This window comes from Ctenopharyngodon idella, chromosome 3 (genome assembly GCF_019924925.1).
Source record: "Ctenopharyngodon idella isolate HZGC_01 chromosome 3, HZGC01, whole genome shotgun sequence".
Taxonomy (NCBI): Eukaryota; Metazoa; Chordata; class Actinopteri; order Cypriniformes; family Xenocyprididae; genus Ctenopharyngodon; species Ctenopharyngodon idella.
The window spans coordinates 44,267,791-44,283,461 of record NC_067222.1 but is presented as its reverse complement, the minus strand read 5'-3'; positions in this window follow the sequence as shown (position 1 = coordinate 44,283,461).

The window sequence follows — 15,671 nt, the reverse complement described above, 5'->3', positions numbered from 1 at the left end:
TATTATGTAGCTCAACATGCTTTATTACATCAATAAACATTTATCAGCTTGTTTGCAGTGTTTCAATAGGCACATTAAATGAGGCAATGGGAGTATTTAGCCAGTTAAAATTACAAATAGATCATAATACATTACTAGTAATTTTTTTATGTTTTTCACTCACCTTCTGTACCCCTCCTGCCTCATGAATTTAGCATTCATCTTATGCTACCAATGACAGGAGGACCTTCATCTTTTGCCTTATGCTGAAATCTGTGCAGGACCTGAGCATAATGTTAGCTTGAGGTCATCTGGCTTGAGCAGGTTTACCGTCACCCAGCTGAGATAGTGGCACAAGATGAAAGCAAATCACAGACTTGACTGGCAGATTTTTTCTGGTCATCCTAGTTTCTCTGTGGTGTAGCATTTCTCTGAGTAAAATTTCAAACCAAAGTGATTTTCTTTTGATAGATGCCACTTGTTGTGTAGGGGAGAGTTGGGAAAGCTGTAGTACAATTACTTTATGTCCTTAAGAAAAGGTGAAATGAGAAAATGAGGTAAATAATAAAAAATAAAAAAAAAATACAGTAAATAAATAAATGACCTATGCCTAGTTATATGTAATTATGCTGTCAGCTGAAATAAGAAAGCATATAATTATTTCAGTGTGTGAGAGTTTGTAACAGACTTAATTCATACTGGCTTCTATTATACTCCCACAGTATAAATAATTTTAAATGTCATCACGAAGCATTACCCTACATAAGACAAGCAGTTTGGAAAATAAATGGATTGGTCACAAAATATCAAGTCAAATAGTAAAAGAAGCAAGTCAGTGGAGCAATCAATGGCATAAATCCACTGGCAGTGCACATAAGGTATATGACTTTCTTCTTTCTGATGAACACAATCTGAGAAATCGTCTCAGGTTATGTATGTAACCATAGTTCCCTGAGAAAGGGAACGAGACGCTGCGTCCGATAGGATCGCTTTGGGAACGCCCTCAGCGTGATAGCGTCTGATGCACGTCTGTCAACTAGTCCAATGGCGAGAGTGAACGTCACGGGCGGATGACGTCACGACCAGGAAAGGATAAATACACATCCGGCGAGACCGGCTTCAGCTCAAACTGCCGAAGCAAATCGATCACAGGGATGCAGGGAGTATGGCAACGCGACGCAGCGTCTCGTTCCCTTTCTCAGGGAACTATGGTTACATACGTAACCTGAGACGTTCCCTTTCGAGGGAACTCGCGCTGCGTCCGATAGGATCGCTTTGGGAACGATATACCAAAACGCCATAATCACAAATACCTGTCTGTGTGAAACTGTGGCACACTTAGGACAGTAACACAGATGATCCTGGAGCTGCGTCCAGGTCAAGGTCATAGTACCTCACAAAAGTGAGAGGCGAGGACCAACCGGCCGCATCGCAAATTTCTTTGAGGGAAACCCCCGAAATTAAGGCCTTGGAGGCCGCCATACTCCTAGTTGAATGCGCTCTGACAGCTAAAGGACACTGCTGGCCAGAGACTTCATAAGCGAGCGAAATAGCCTCAACTATCCACTTGCTTACAGTGTGTTTAGAGGCAGGACGACCCCTGTTATGTGGTCCAAAGCACACAAATAACTGGTCTGCTTTCCTCCACAGGGCAGCTCTGTGGACATATGTGTCCAGTGCTCGCACTGGACACAGCAGATTCAGTTTCTCCTGGTCTGGGGTAACAAACGGAGGAGGACAAAAAGCTTGCAGCACAATAGGCCTTGGAACATTAGTCAAAACCTTAGGGATATACCCAGGTTTGGGGTAGAGGAAGGCTTTGACCATCCCCGGCGCAAACTCAAGACAGGTTGGGGACACTGAAAGGGCCTGAAGGTCTCCTACTCTCTTAAGGGACGATATAGCAAGAAGGAAGACAGTCTTAAGTGTCAGGAACTTATCTGAGACTGACTCAAGTGGCTCAAATGGAGCTGTAGATAGGCCTTCCAACACAATGGCCAAATCCCAAGCAGGGACCCTCGTGCGCATCGCAGGCCTCAGCCTCTGGGTGCCACGGAGGAAACGAATAACCAACGGGTTCTTCCCGACAGTAGTACCATCCACATGGACATGGTAAGCAGATATAGTTGAAACATATACTTTAAGTGTAGATGGGGTTAACCCAGATGAGAAGCGGCACTGTAGGAACTCAAGTACTGAACCTATCGGGCAGTAGACTGGATCCAACTGCCGTTCTTGGCACCAGGAAGTGAAAAGTTTCTACTTCAAAGCGTATAGTTTCCTCGTGGAAGGAGCTCTGGATTGAAGAATGGTCTCTACAACCTCAGTTGAGAGACCAGCCTCTATGAGTTTGGCCCCCTCAGAGGCCAAACCCACAGATTCCACATTTCTGGACGGGGATGGAGAATTGTGCCCCCCGCCTGAGACAGGAGATCCCTCCTGATCGGAATCTTCCAAGGTGAGCCATCGAGAAGAGCTATCAGGTCCGAAAACCATATGCGGCTCGGCCAGTGAGGTGCTACTAACAGTAGACTTATCCCTTCCCGGCGAATCTTCTCCAGAACTTCTGGGAGCAGAACAACTGGGGGAAATGCATACAGATGCAGCCTCGGCCACGCCTGTACCATAGCATCCAGTCCCAGAGGAGCTGGATGTGTGCGGGAGAACCAAAGTGGACAGTGCGTCGTATCCTGAGACGCAAACAGATCCACTTCCGCTTGGCCATAAATCTCCCATATGAGCTTCACCACCTCCGGGTGAAGTCTCCATTCCCCTGACCTCAGCCCCTGCCTCGACAGGATGTCTGCTCCAATATTCTGAGTCCCTGGAATGTAGATAGCTCTCAAGGAGAGCATCTTCCCCAGAGACCACAGGAGGATCTGTTGCGCTAGTTTGTATAATGGGCGCGACCGCAGACCCCCCTGTCGATTTATATACGAGACCACCGATGTGTTGTCCGTCCTGACTAGCACATGATGGCCCCTCAGGTCTGGAAGGAAGAACTTCAACGCATTGAAGACCGCCATCATCTCCAGGCAATTTATGTGCCATGAGAGCTGATGAGTCTTCCACAGACCCTGAGCTGAGCGGCCTTCCATTACCGCTCCCCAGCCTGTGAGAGAAGCGTCCGTCGTCAGAGTGACACGGCGACATCGAGCTCCTAACACAGGGCCCTGGGACAGGACAATTTTTCTTCCATATGATCAAGGCGTGGAGACAGCGCCGCGTAATCTTGATCATACGAAGTGGGTTGCCCCTCGGGGAGAACCCTTTGGTCCTGAGCCACCACTGTAAGGGTCTCATGTACAGCAGGCCAAAAGGTATCACGTTGGACGCTACTGCCATCAGACCCAGCAGTCTCTGAAACTGCTTTACAGTGCGTGACTGGCCTAGCTTCAATTCTTTCATGGCTGATAGAATGGCAGTGATGCGAACTGGAGAGAGACATGCTCGCATTATCACTGAATCCCAAACCACACCAAGAAAAGTGGTCCTCTGTCGTGGAGTAAGCACGCTTTTCTTTGCATTCAGTCTCAACCCCAATTTCTGAATATGCGCGAGAACGACATCTCGATGCCGAACCGCCATCTCCTCTGACTGTGCTAAAATCAGGATTTGATTTGAGTCACGATTTGACTTATCATCAGCATCTTGAATTTTAGCTTTCGTACTGCTCGATTCAGATGTCTTAGATCTAAAATAGGGCGCAACCCCCCATCCTTTTTTGGAACCAGGAAATACCGGCTGTAAAATCCCGACTCCCTGTCGGCAACCGGAACCCTCTCTATAGCCTCCTTTGCTAATAGGGTTCTTATTTCTTGCTCCAACACCAGAGCCTGCTGAGGAAGCACTGACGTTTGCAGTACTCCTTTGAACAGAGGTGGATGGCACCAAAACTGGATTTTGTAACCTTTGTCTACAATCTGCAGGACCCAACGTGAGATATTTTGAAGAGATTTCCACTCTACCAGAAAATCTACTAAGGGAACCTCTGGCCTCTGGTGTTTTGTTCACAGCACATTTTTGATGTAAATTTATCCTCCTCAGAGGATGTGACGCAGCGTTGTGTTGTTGTGAACACTGCGTCACTAATTCGGTGGGAACCGCTGCGCCCCGAATCACCAAAGGTGGCGGGGTTGGCAGAACGGCCTCCTGAGGGCCACGAGGTGGAACGGGCACCGTATACTGAGGTGTGTACCGCACCACCCCGTGCGGGGCTGCCCTCAGAAGCCTGACACCCCTGGCGTCAGGACTTCTTCTGCCCAGCCTTCTTCGCCTGAAGCAAAACCCTCAGGTCTGTCTTCGGCTTAGAAGGCTTGGGCTGAGAGTGCCGTCCCGGCCCACCGTGTCTTTGAGGTGGAGCACGAGAAGCGACACTCTCTTTCTGCTGCGCTCGGTATGAGGAGCTATACGGCTGGGGCTGCTCACGCCCAGCAGCCCCAGAGGATGGATGGCGGCGTGGTAAATACTTCTTGAACGCCTCCGCTTGCTTTTTAGCTTCCTGGAACCTGTCGACGACTAATGTAACCGCGTCGCCGAACAGGCCAGAAGGCACAAGCGGGGCGTCGAGGAGAAAGGCCCTGTCTTTATCTTTTAATTCAGACAGATTGAGCCACAGGTGCCTCTCTGTCGCCACCAAGGCTGCCATAGACCGCCCAACAGCTCTGGCGGTCTCCTTGGTGGCCCTAAGAGACAGATCTGTGGCTCTCAGAACTAGAGTGCTGACGCGACGAGCCCTCTCCCTGGACGGAAGAAGCCGCGGGGCGGGCTTCCGACACCAGCGAGGGGGCGAGGGATCTGCCAGGTGAAGGCTGAGAAAGAGCACTCATGCCCGTCTCAAGCCCCGCTGACAGATCCATCTGCGAACCCCACGACATCTTTCTCCGCGCCGCCTCGGCAGACGCGGACCCAGAGCCGTGGGGAACGCTTGCCTGCGCACTTTCCTCGAAAAGTGCGAGGCGGGAGCGGAGCGTCCTTAAAGGAAGCTTTTCACAATGCTCGCATTCAGCCCCCTCGAAGGCTGAAAGAGCATGCTCCGCTCCCAAACACATCACGCACAAATCGTGTGTATCCCCACCCGTCAGGAAACGAGGGCAGGGAGGAGTACACGGTTTAAATGCCTGTGTGTTCGCCATAACTGTATATATTGAGCTGCACTATATCGGGACAGACAACAATAAATAGACAAAGACAGTTTCACATAGAGCGCTTAGCTGAGGCAAAAAAGCTGAAGCCGGTCTCGCCGGATGTGTATTTATCCTTTCCTGGTCGTGACGTCATCCGCCCGTGACGTTCACTCTCGCCATTGGACTAGTTGACAGACGTGCATCAGACACTATCACGCTGAGGGCGTTCCCAAAGCGATCCTATCGGACGCAGCGCGAGTTCCCTCGAAAGGGAAATTAATAAATATCCTGACGCATCCGAGCTTTATAATGGCAGTGAGCGAGGATCAACAAGTACGAGCTGAAGAAAGGCCTTCTGAAGCAAAGCGATGAGTTTGTGTAAAAAAAAAAAAAAAAAAAAAAAATCCATATTTAACAAGTTATGAAGTAAAATATCTTGCTTCCACCAGACCGCCTTCCATATTCAAATTACAAAAAAAAAATGAACTGGCAATGGGTCAGTTAAGCTTTTTCCATAAGTTGAATAGGGAAGGCATAGGATGCAGCGTAAGCTTTTTACTTCAAGTCTACTTGAAGCACAGTTAATGGTTTATATATAAACTAAAGTATAAAACTAATACCCAAATAGGAACCTAGTGGTATACTTAAGTTTACTTAAATGTTCACTACAAGAATACTTAGAGTATAAACTATTAAACTAGTATTTACTTTGAGTATATTTCAAAGTTTACTGTAATAAACTTAAAACTAGGACAGAAGTAGTCTGTATAGCTAGTAAACTAACTTTTAGTATATCTAAAAGTTCACTTGTAGTCTTTTTCATGTAATAGAGGCCAGCAAGTAAAGATCTATACAAGTAAACCTCACTCCCCTGGCCTCAAGAGGTGCCATAGCGACTGAAGTCAGAGGTGCGGTGTTAGCGCACATGCCTCCCATGCCGGTGATGCTGGTTCCAACCCCGCTCGGAGTGGTGCAAGTAGAACCAGTCACATTGGTGCCGTGCCACACTGGTGACCCAGATGAGAGTGAGGTTTAGGGGGGTTGAGTGTAATGGAGACCAGCTAGAAAAGAGCTGTGTAGGTAAACCTCACTCCCCTGGCCTAAAAAGACACACTAACAACTTACGCTAGAGTTTGCGGTCTTTAACGTCCTTGTTAGTGCCCCTGCCCCCATGCTGGCGATGCTGGTTCCAGTCCTGCTCAGAGCAGTGCGAGTAATCACATTGGTGCTGTGACTCGGATGGGAGTGAGGTTTAGAGGGGTGAGTGTAATGAGGCCAGTTAGTAAAGAGCTATGCAAGTAAACCTCATTGCTCTGGCCTAAAGACTCGCAATAGCAACTGATGTCAGAGGCTGCAGTCTTTAACATCCTTGTTAGCATGCTGGCCTCTTATGCCAGTGACGTTGGTTTGAATCCCATTCAGAGCGGTGCGTATGTAATGGAGGCCAGCTAGTAAAGAGCTGTGCAGGTAAACCTCACTCCCCTGATCTTAACCCTTTCGCACGTAAGTTTAAAATATTCCGTCTGACCCCCCAGCGTGAGTTTTTTTTTAAAGTGACCGTTATTTAGAACGTATCAGCTGGATTCATCCACTTTAACTGACATTAGAGGCTGCAGTCTTTAGCATTTTTGTTAGTGCGCCTGCCTCCCAAGTGTGTTGTAAAGTAGTTGTGTATTCAAAATTAACCATTGTTACACTTAAAAATAGACTTTAAAATATACTTATTAAAGCTTAAAATAGTTAAAAGTAGTTCCAAGAAGTGTTTAAATAGTACTCTTACAAGTATACCAATAGTCCATAGATTGTATTGTATTACTTACTATACTTACTGTTAGTGTATTTTGTTGATTCTTTAATTCCACCAAATAAATCAATCACCTTTAAGAACAGATTGGATTCACATCTCTTGCAGTACTTCCAATTCAAGTGGTGTTCTGTGCAGGTTTTGCTGTTAGATCCAAAGAGATAAATATTTGTGTGAAACCAATATAATTATCTAGCTACAGTGATAAACAGCTGCAGCCTAGTACACAAACTAAATTTGCTAGATGATAAAGATTGCATTAAGTTCAAAGTCAGAACTGGAATACTTCTGGCCATAAAATCTTTCCATTGCCTGACAATCAGAAGATGTTGCATAAGGACGCAAAATGGCAATGCTATCGTTTGGCAAATTGTCAACATGGATGTCTTCCAGTAAATGAATTGCAGAGAATAAATGGTTTTGTGCAGTGCTAACATTTGGTCTCCAGGTGTACGATTGTCAGCAGAGGGATCATTTGCTAAAGAGGTTTAATTATCATTGAATGTAGGAACACTGATTTAGTGATGCATTGTATTTGCTTTAATTGAATTTTCATGTGGCATCACACATCTTGGCACAATCAGAGTTGTCCCATTTCAAGTGGGATTTTATGGCATTTTTTTCTATTAGAAAGAAACTTTAACTCTCCCAAGTTGAAGTTGAATGGAACCTTGAATTAATGATGCAGTTATCACAACTGCAGTAAAAAAGCAGTTTAAGGCCCCAGTAAATACCCTACACAAGTATGTGAACACAAATGTTTCAGCTAGCTACAAAAGCTTATAATTTCATGAATGGTGCGATAGCAGTCTTTAGCATAAACTGTCTTTATATACAGCAAGTTTACAAAAGATTGAAGAGAATCTTGCTAAAGAAATTCAATAGTCAAAATGCTTATAGCTTGTGACCTGAATAATAACACATCCTGTTTAATGAAATAGGAACTCTATCGCCCCCTTGAGTTCTGATTTTTGTTACCGCAACGCAAGAACAGGTTTAGTCTGTTAGAGACCGAATATTTGAAACATATTAGCCATTCATTCACATCAGTGTTTGTGTATTTGTGTCAGTTATGTTTCTGGTCTAATGCATCACACACTCAACCACTTAATGCTGAGTTGAGACTGTTGTGCAAGGAAAGCTGGATTTGACCCAATTTATGCTGATAATCATTTATAAACAGTAACCAAATGGTGGCAATATAGCTTCAGGCTGCATATCTGATACCGTTCTTAATGGTGCTGGGTTGGAAATGTGGACTTGAAAGTGTCACACAAGTTCCAGCCTTTCTCTGAGTGCAGATGCCACTTCGTCTATGTGCTCATGACAGGAATGCATATTAAAAATAGAAGAAAACTAATCAAAATGGAGAGGAGGAAGAACTTTGAAACTGACTGCAGTGGGAAGAGTGTTCTTTTAAAACTGGAGGATTTGTCAGAGTTTTGTCCAAATTTTGTCTGAATTTACAGTATTCATAAAACAGTAAGCAAAATGTACCCAGATGACCTGCTACATCTGGCATGATTCTGAAGTGGTAGGTCACATGACACTGACAACATCTAGATTGCGTTCATACTACACACATTCATACTATACAGAACATACTTATTGTGATTTGTGATTTCACGATGGGCCATAGTGAGAATATTTTAATTGGCGGAAGAAAATATTCACAAAATAACTGATCAAATTTGGTCTTAAACGCAAGTTAAGCAATATTTACTCAACAATGTTCAATGAATGTTTTAACTTTAGCAAGTTTGTTTAACTGTATAAGCCATATAACCATTGAGAGGTCATTGTTTTCTGCACTTTTTCTCACACTTTTTATACACACGTGCACGTTGTTTTCACACTTTACTATATTTTTGTCCATTTCTGTTTATGCTTATCAATAAATTTCTCCTTTTGATTACTGTGTTGTTACTGTAGTCATTGTGTGTGTGTTAAAGTGATTTTAACTTACAATCCATTTTTTAAAATGTTAACCCAGAAGTATTTTAAAGAATCACTAATTTGTGGACAGTAGTTGAGTTAAATCATTTAAACAAACCAATCAAAACAACTCCGCTCTGGGTTTGTCCATTTTTCATCCAGTGCTGGGTTGCAAATTAGCATATTTTAGAGTGTATAGTTCCACAACAATCATGTTACTTTCCATCTAAGTGATTTATTATGACTATACATGACAGTGTACTTTAAAATGTGGCTCAGTCTACTCTCAACCATTGATTTATTCACCACTTTAACTCCATCTTATACCAGCGGACTGCTAAAACGTGAAGATGGGACCATGTGTCACTCTCAGTCAGCGGCCTTTCAAGGTATCTTTTAAGGTTATGTCAGACCATATTAGGACCCAGTGTCACATCACAACATCAAAGCCTCCAAATTATTGAGAGGCACAGCCCATTTCCTCCAGATGGGACCCTATGCCTCTATTGAGACTGCTGTGAGTTTATATTCTGGGATGACCTGTGAGCGGACGCTCAATCTTGAGCACAGTATATTTGATTTGGGATTTAGCGAATGCCTCTCTTTTGGTTTGTGTGCCATTTACTAAATAAATTTCCTGCTCTTGGAATGATGCCAACTGGAGTTTGATTCAATTGTATGGAAAATGGAGGAAACAATATATAACTCAACAGTAATTTATGTGCTTAAAAGTAAACATTGTATTTCAGTTTGAATTTTAAATTAATACATATTCAAAAGACATGTAATATTCATAATCTTGAAATTATTTAAAAAAGTAGTGACTGGGATTGTTGAGCTTTGATGCTCTGCCTCTGTTAACATCATATTAAAAATTTAAAACTAAACCTTCTTTTCTTAAGTCTGTGAAATGTGTGCTTTTAATAGGCATTATTACTAACTATCTAGCAGAGCTGTATGTTTTTTTAATGGTCTTCTGAGTATTTGTCTGTCTAAAAGCCCTCTGCAAAGTGCTTTGAAATCTACAGTTGTCTGTGAGGATGAAGATCATAAAGTGTGCAGTAATAATCATTTTGAAGTTGGTTCCATATTTACAATGCTTCTTTGTCTTTCAGGTTTTAAAGGATCATATCTGAGAAAAAAATTCCTTGATCTTTTGAGATAAAAGAGCTTCATGTACTATGAAAACATACTGTAACATTCAAAACTCAAAACTTTTCCACTTCTGCTATTCTGATGAATGCATCATTATGACCACCACATTTGCTATAGCATGACCTTACAGACCCATTTTCTGTGGAAAATCCTTGTTTTAGTGGCTCATCTTCGGTTGGAACTGTCTCCAGAAATGTTTACTGTACATTCAAAGTGAAAAAATTATGTAATGTGGCAACTGGCAAGAAAGACCAAGCAACAGCCTACATCCGCTTAATCACATGGCGTTTGTTTTGAGCAACAGAGAGCACTGCTCATTTTAGCAGATTCAAACTGTTTTATCATTGGTTATCCTCTACTGCAGTAATTACTTTCTCATGTTAGTTTTAACATCTTTGAGAGCATTATCAGATTTAAAGTTGGGGAAAAACTACTGGTTAAACAGATAGTTTAATAACATATTTAAAATTAAAAAGTATTAAAATTATTGCATTAAAAGTAACACCCAAAAGAACCCAAAGGTAAATTTCAGGTAGACCCAGCAATGCGCATGTATAGAGCAAAGACTTACAGCCTGACTTGTCTGCTTGACTTGAGCACTTGTTTACTTACAAGATGTATTTGGCCCAAGTGTTAAAATGGCCATGAAGAACACAAGTGTGCATAGAACTTTTGATTTCCTGATGTGATGCTTTTACAACATTGTAAAAATGCAAGAAAGTTTTTTTTTTTTTTTTTTTACAGAGCTTTATTTTGTACACATTTTGATTTTCAATACATTGCACTTTAAAATAAACTTCTAACCCCCAGTTTCACAGACAAGGCTTAAACTAGTCCTAGATTAAAATGCATGTTTGAGCTGTTTTAACTGAAAGTAACTTGTACTGACATATCTTGATAAAATATGTCAGTGCCATTGTTTTGTCTCAAGATGCACACCAGTAATGCTTTTTTTTTATAAGGCATATTTATAAAAGCTACTTAAATGTCCTAATTGAACTAGGGCCTAATCCTGGCTTAATCTAAGCCCTGTCTGTGAAACCTGGCCTAAATGTCTGTTCAGAAGTTCCAATAGTTGACACAATTTAACTGTGGTGATAAAAAAGCAGTTGCAAACGTTTAACAAAAAAATATATCTACTCACCAATAAAATTGAAAAAACTTTGGCCAGTTTCACAGACAGGGCTTAGACTAAGCCAGGATTAGGCATTAGTTGAAGTAGGACATTTAAGTAGTTTTTCTAAGCATGCCTTTAAAAAAAAATATTACTGGTGTGCATCTTAAGACAAAACAATGGCACTGACATACTTTAAGATATGTCAGTGCAAGTTATATATATATATATATATATATATATATATATATAAATATAAAATATCTTATTCATTTTAATTACGTTGGAATGTGCGATTTTCTGAGTTCCTGAACATGATGAATTTCAGCTGTCGAATTTGCTCTTTTATTTAGATAGTGGGACTTTCTTTACTAGAGCTGCCATATTGGATGTTCCCTATTAACAAATAAGCTATATTGTTTGGGAAATGGTCAGCTGGTTCAAAACTAATGAACTAATTTCAGGGTGAAAATGCATGATTTTCCACCAGCTAGACCAGCACAATACCAACTCCTGCGCCTAGACACGAGGACAACGCAGACCTGAAGAACTAAACTATCCCCTGCAAAAGCCTCCTTCCATTTCCTTTCCCTATGTATAGATAAAACGTTATCAAAATGATTCCAGTTCGCATGGATTAGTAATTCTGTATTATGCGGGCCAGACAAGTTTGGGCAATGTCACTTTGTAAAGAAAGACGTCTGCGCACATACACATTCAAACACGCATACCTATAGACTAAACATGTAAATGAACGACAAGAACTTACATAAGCTCGAAAATAACACATTCCTAGAGTTGCTGTAAAGCCAAAACAATCTCTTTCCATTGATTTTCACTGTGAAGCTGCTTTGAAACAATCAGTATTGTAAAAAGTGCTATATAAATGAAGATGACTTGACTTGACGAGACTCTAACCAGCATAAACCAGCCCAGACCAACATGTAATTCATGCTGGTTTATGCTGGACTTTTCAGCAGGGTAGTCATTATGCTGTGGACTGAACCACCTCTTTTTTAACACAGTGTTTAATAAGGTAACTGTTCAATACTATTAATGATTTGGGTCTTTGAGTGTTTCAGCAGCCTGGACAGTTTGACACATCACATGCTGAGGGAGCAGGAGACAGCATTATTCAATGTGCCTACATGTGTCTGTCTGAGAGATCGCTCATATTGATCAAGACAACAGACAGCAGCTCACCAGCACATGAGCAGAAACCGATGAGCTGTTCTAATGTCTAAAGTGGACTGTCTAAAGAAATTTTAAAGCACCATGCATGGTGGTAATATGTGTATATTGTAGTGGAGAGCTATTTAAATATTGTGTGAGGACTATATAAAAAAAAAAAAAAAAATTTTTTAAAAACATAGCAATGTCAAATGATCAGAAAGTGTCCTTTTAGCAAAACCTGATTTCACCAAGTACAACATGTTCCTGGATCAACATCTTTGTTGATCCTGGAACAACATTCCAATCAACCAAACAGATCTGAAGGAACAGTTTACAGTTTTATGTCAAGTTTAGGCTTATAACCAGGGTTTGTTGCTTCTACATCAGTTTAATTAACCTATAATTTTGCTCTGATTTTAGAGATAACTTATGGGTAGGGTTAGGTTTAGGATTAAATCTTCGTACAGGAATGTTGTCCCAGAATCAACAAAATATGTTGACCCAGGAACAAGTCTAACTCAGTAAAATCAGGACATGCGCCATTTTACATCCAGCTATAAAAAGCAGGAAAAAAAAAAGAAAAAAGAAAAGGTCAATTTGTTTAAGCAGGCCAGAAACTGCAGGGTTCATTAGCTGACTTAGCTTCAATAGTTGTGTTTGCTGATTATGGCACTAGATGCAGGCTGATCTGACAACAGCAACCTCCCAGAAGTGTTAGAAAAGCACTGAAGCTGCCCCCACTGGTGATTCAAGAAAGGATGTCCTCTAAATGTCTCTTAGTTCAGAGATTTGCTAACCAGTTTCACCAGTCTGCTAACTGTAGCTTTCCATTTAATCCAACATCGAGGAGCAAGAGTGGTTCTAGAGTCATTGAATTTTCAGGGCTTAGACTATATGGGGTCATCTTTTGTTGAAAACAATGTAATATGATACACTTTAAAATAAATGTTGACACACTGAATCTGCATTCAGTCAGTAAATCTATAAAGTGCACTAAACTTCAGATGTCACGTCTGTTTGGGTTTTGTTTCATGTTCGTGTTTCATGTTCGTTATGTCATGTCTTTTATTTTGAAGTTCATGTTTAATGATGTTGCTTCCATTGTTCATGTGTCTTGTTTTCATTGGTTCCCTTGCATCATGAGTCATTGTCCCAAAATCAGAGCTGTGTTTGAAATTACCCCCTATACCTTCATTCACTATTCCCTACATTAGTCCACTAATGTAGTTCACTTGAGGGAGTGAATGAAAACGAGTGAGTGAATTCGGACTGCTGCTTTTGCATAGTTTGTGCTTGCTGTTTAATAATCATTTGAAAAAACTGGCAGCTCCAGTAGTAATGTAAACTCTGTAATGTAAACTAGTATGTATAATCCTCAATTAAACAACTTAAAAATCAATAAAAGAGGAATTTATACCTGTATGATATTATGCTGTAGACATGTTGGATCAGCGGTTTGGAAAATGGATGGATGATTCAGCTGCAGGCGCCATCTTCTGGCCAGACGTGGGAGCTGACCCAGACTTCTGGTCAGCTGAGCTAAATGTATCAGAATAAACACGAAACACATGTGATCGTTGTCTTCGGTGAATCCGACCAATCATGAAACAGCTGTTTTGTCATCAGAGCAGGAGCAGCCGCTCTGAAGAAGATGCGCAGAATGAACCAGCCTGCTGCTCTCAAATCGCATTCGTCACGTGGAGTTGGCGCTGTCTCATGCTGTGTTCATGTCATGCCGTAATTACTGTAATTTTGAGATGACAACACGTGACATTTTATTGGAGCTGTTCACGTCCTCGGACTGGGAATTATGTGTTTCTATGGCAACACTATCAATGCCTAAATGAATCTGCAGAGGTCATGTGGTACAAGCAGGACCTCTCAGAAAATTCCCAGCTTGCAAGTTGTAATTACGAGCTCTACAAGGACGTGAGCACGTTTTACAAGTTGAAATCTCGTAATTACGGTAATTACGATATGGCGAGAACATGAATTGTATCAAATCAAATGTATAAAAAACACTACATAGTCTTCACTGTGTAAATGAAATATACATTTATTCTTATTAAAGTTACAAAAGTGATTCATTCAAGAGTAGTTATAGATTTTTTTCTCTTTTGTTGTTTGATTAACATTAAGCAGCAGCAGGTTTATTAGGCTGCCGTCACTTTAAGATGGAATGCATAGATCCGATATACTATTACACATGCGTTTTCTTTCTCATCTGTTTACATTTACTTAAGAAATAGATGACTATGTTTAAAAAGATACTTGCTAGAGGATGTGACGATAGTCCAAAATCTCTACTGGTTGACAAATTTCTACTGGTTAATCGTGTCTACCAGTATATCACCCACCCCTGGCTGTATGTATTTTAAAGCACTCAAATATAAGCCTGTATAACCCACAAAATTACCCAGAAGCCCAACCCTGTACCATGCTGGGAATCTTTTGCATTAAAAATGACCATGACCTACGCTGGTGGGCAGTCTCCAGAAATTCTCAACAAATCTTGTAAAATTTTGAGTAATAAACCAGAATGCAGCTGAGCTTTTGCCATACGCAACTGATTCAACCTTACGACCCTGCGTCCAGAGTCAAAACACTGCTACGCTTCAGTTCACTGCTTGATTTGCATCTTTTATCTTGTGCAGGGTAATTATGCACATTATGCATATTCTTGCCTGGTGCTCTGATAAGAAAACCATTTATCTAGAAAATAAATATAAATGTAAATGTGGAGGCACCTCCTAAAGCAATAACTGATGGATTGCCAGTGTAGACCTGTTTAGTGTATATCTCTCCATTTCAATAAATCGATTCAAAACCATTCAGTAGTATCACTCAAAAATGTTCATGAAAATATTTCTATACATTAAAATGTTTCTGTAAAATGTATACAATAGGTAAATATTTCTCTGTATGCTGATGCATTGTTATATTGCAAAAAAAAGTATAACTAAACAAAAATTATAAAATATTCTTCTCAAACAGTGTGGAAAACATCTCGATTAAAGAATTGCATTAAACATTATGAATCTTCTTGGAATAGAAAAACACCTGTTCAGAGCAAAAATTAACATATATATTAAATGTCATTGAAAGTCTGAAAAATATTAAGATATTTCTTTAGCTATTTCGCCCAGCTCTAATATCTCGTAGTAGATGAAGCATTACTATAAAAGCAAAATAATGTATTCATAAGAATTAAATAGTTCCAGAGAGTTTAGATTGTTTGGTAAATGGACTGTGCAAATGATTTTAAACACTGACATGATTTAAATGGTTTTCATCACAAAATATGCTGATCATTTGAAAAAATCATAGCCTAAAAGATAGCTTTGTTTCAGTTATTTTGGTATGGAGAGCAGTATGACCTGAGAGC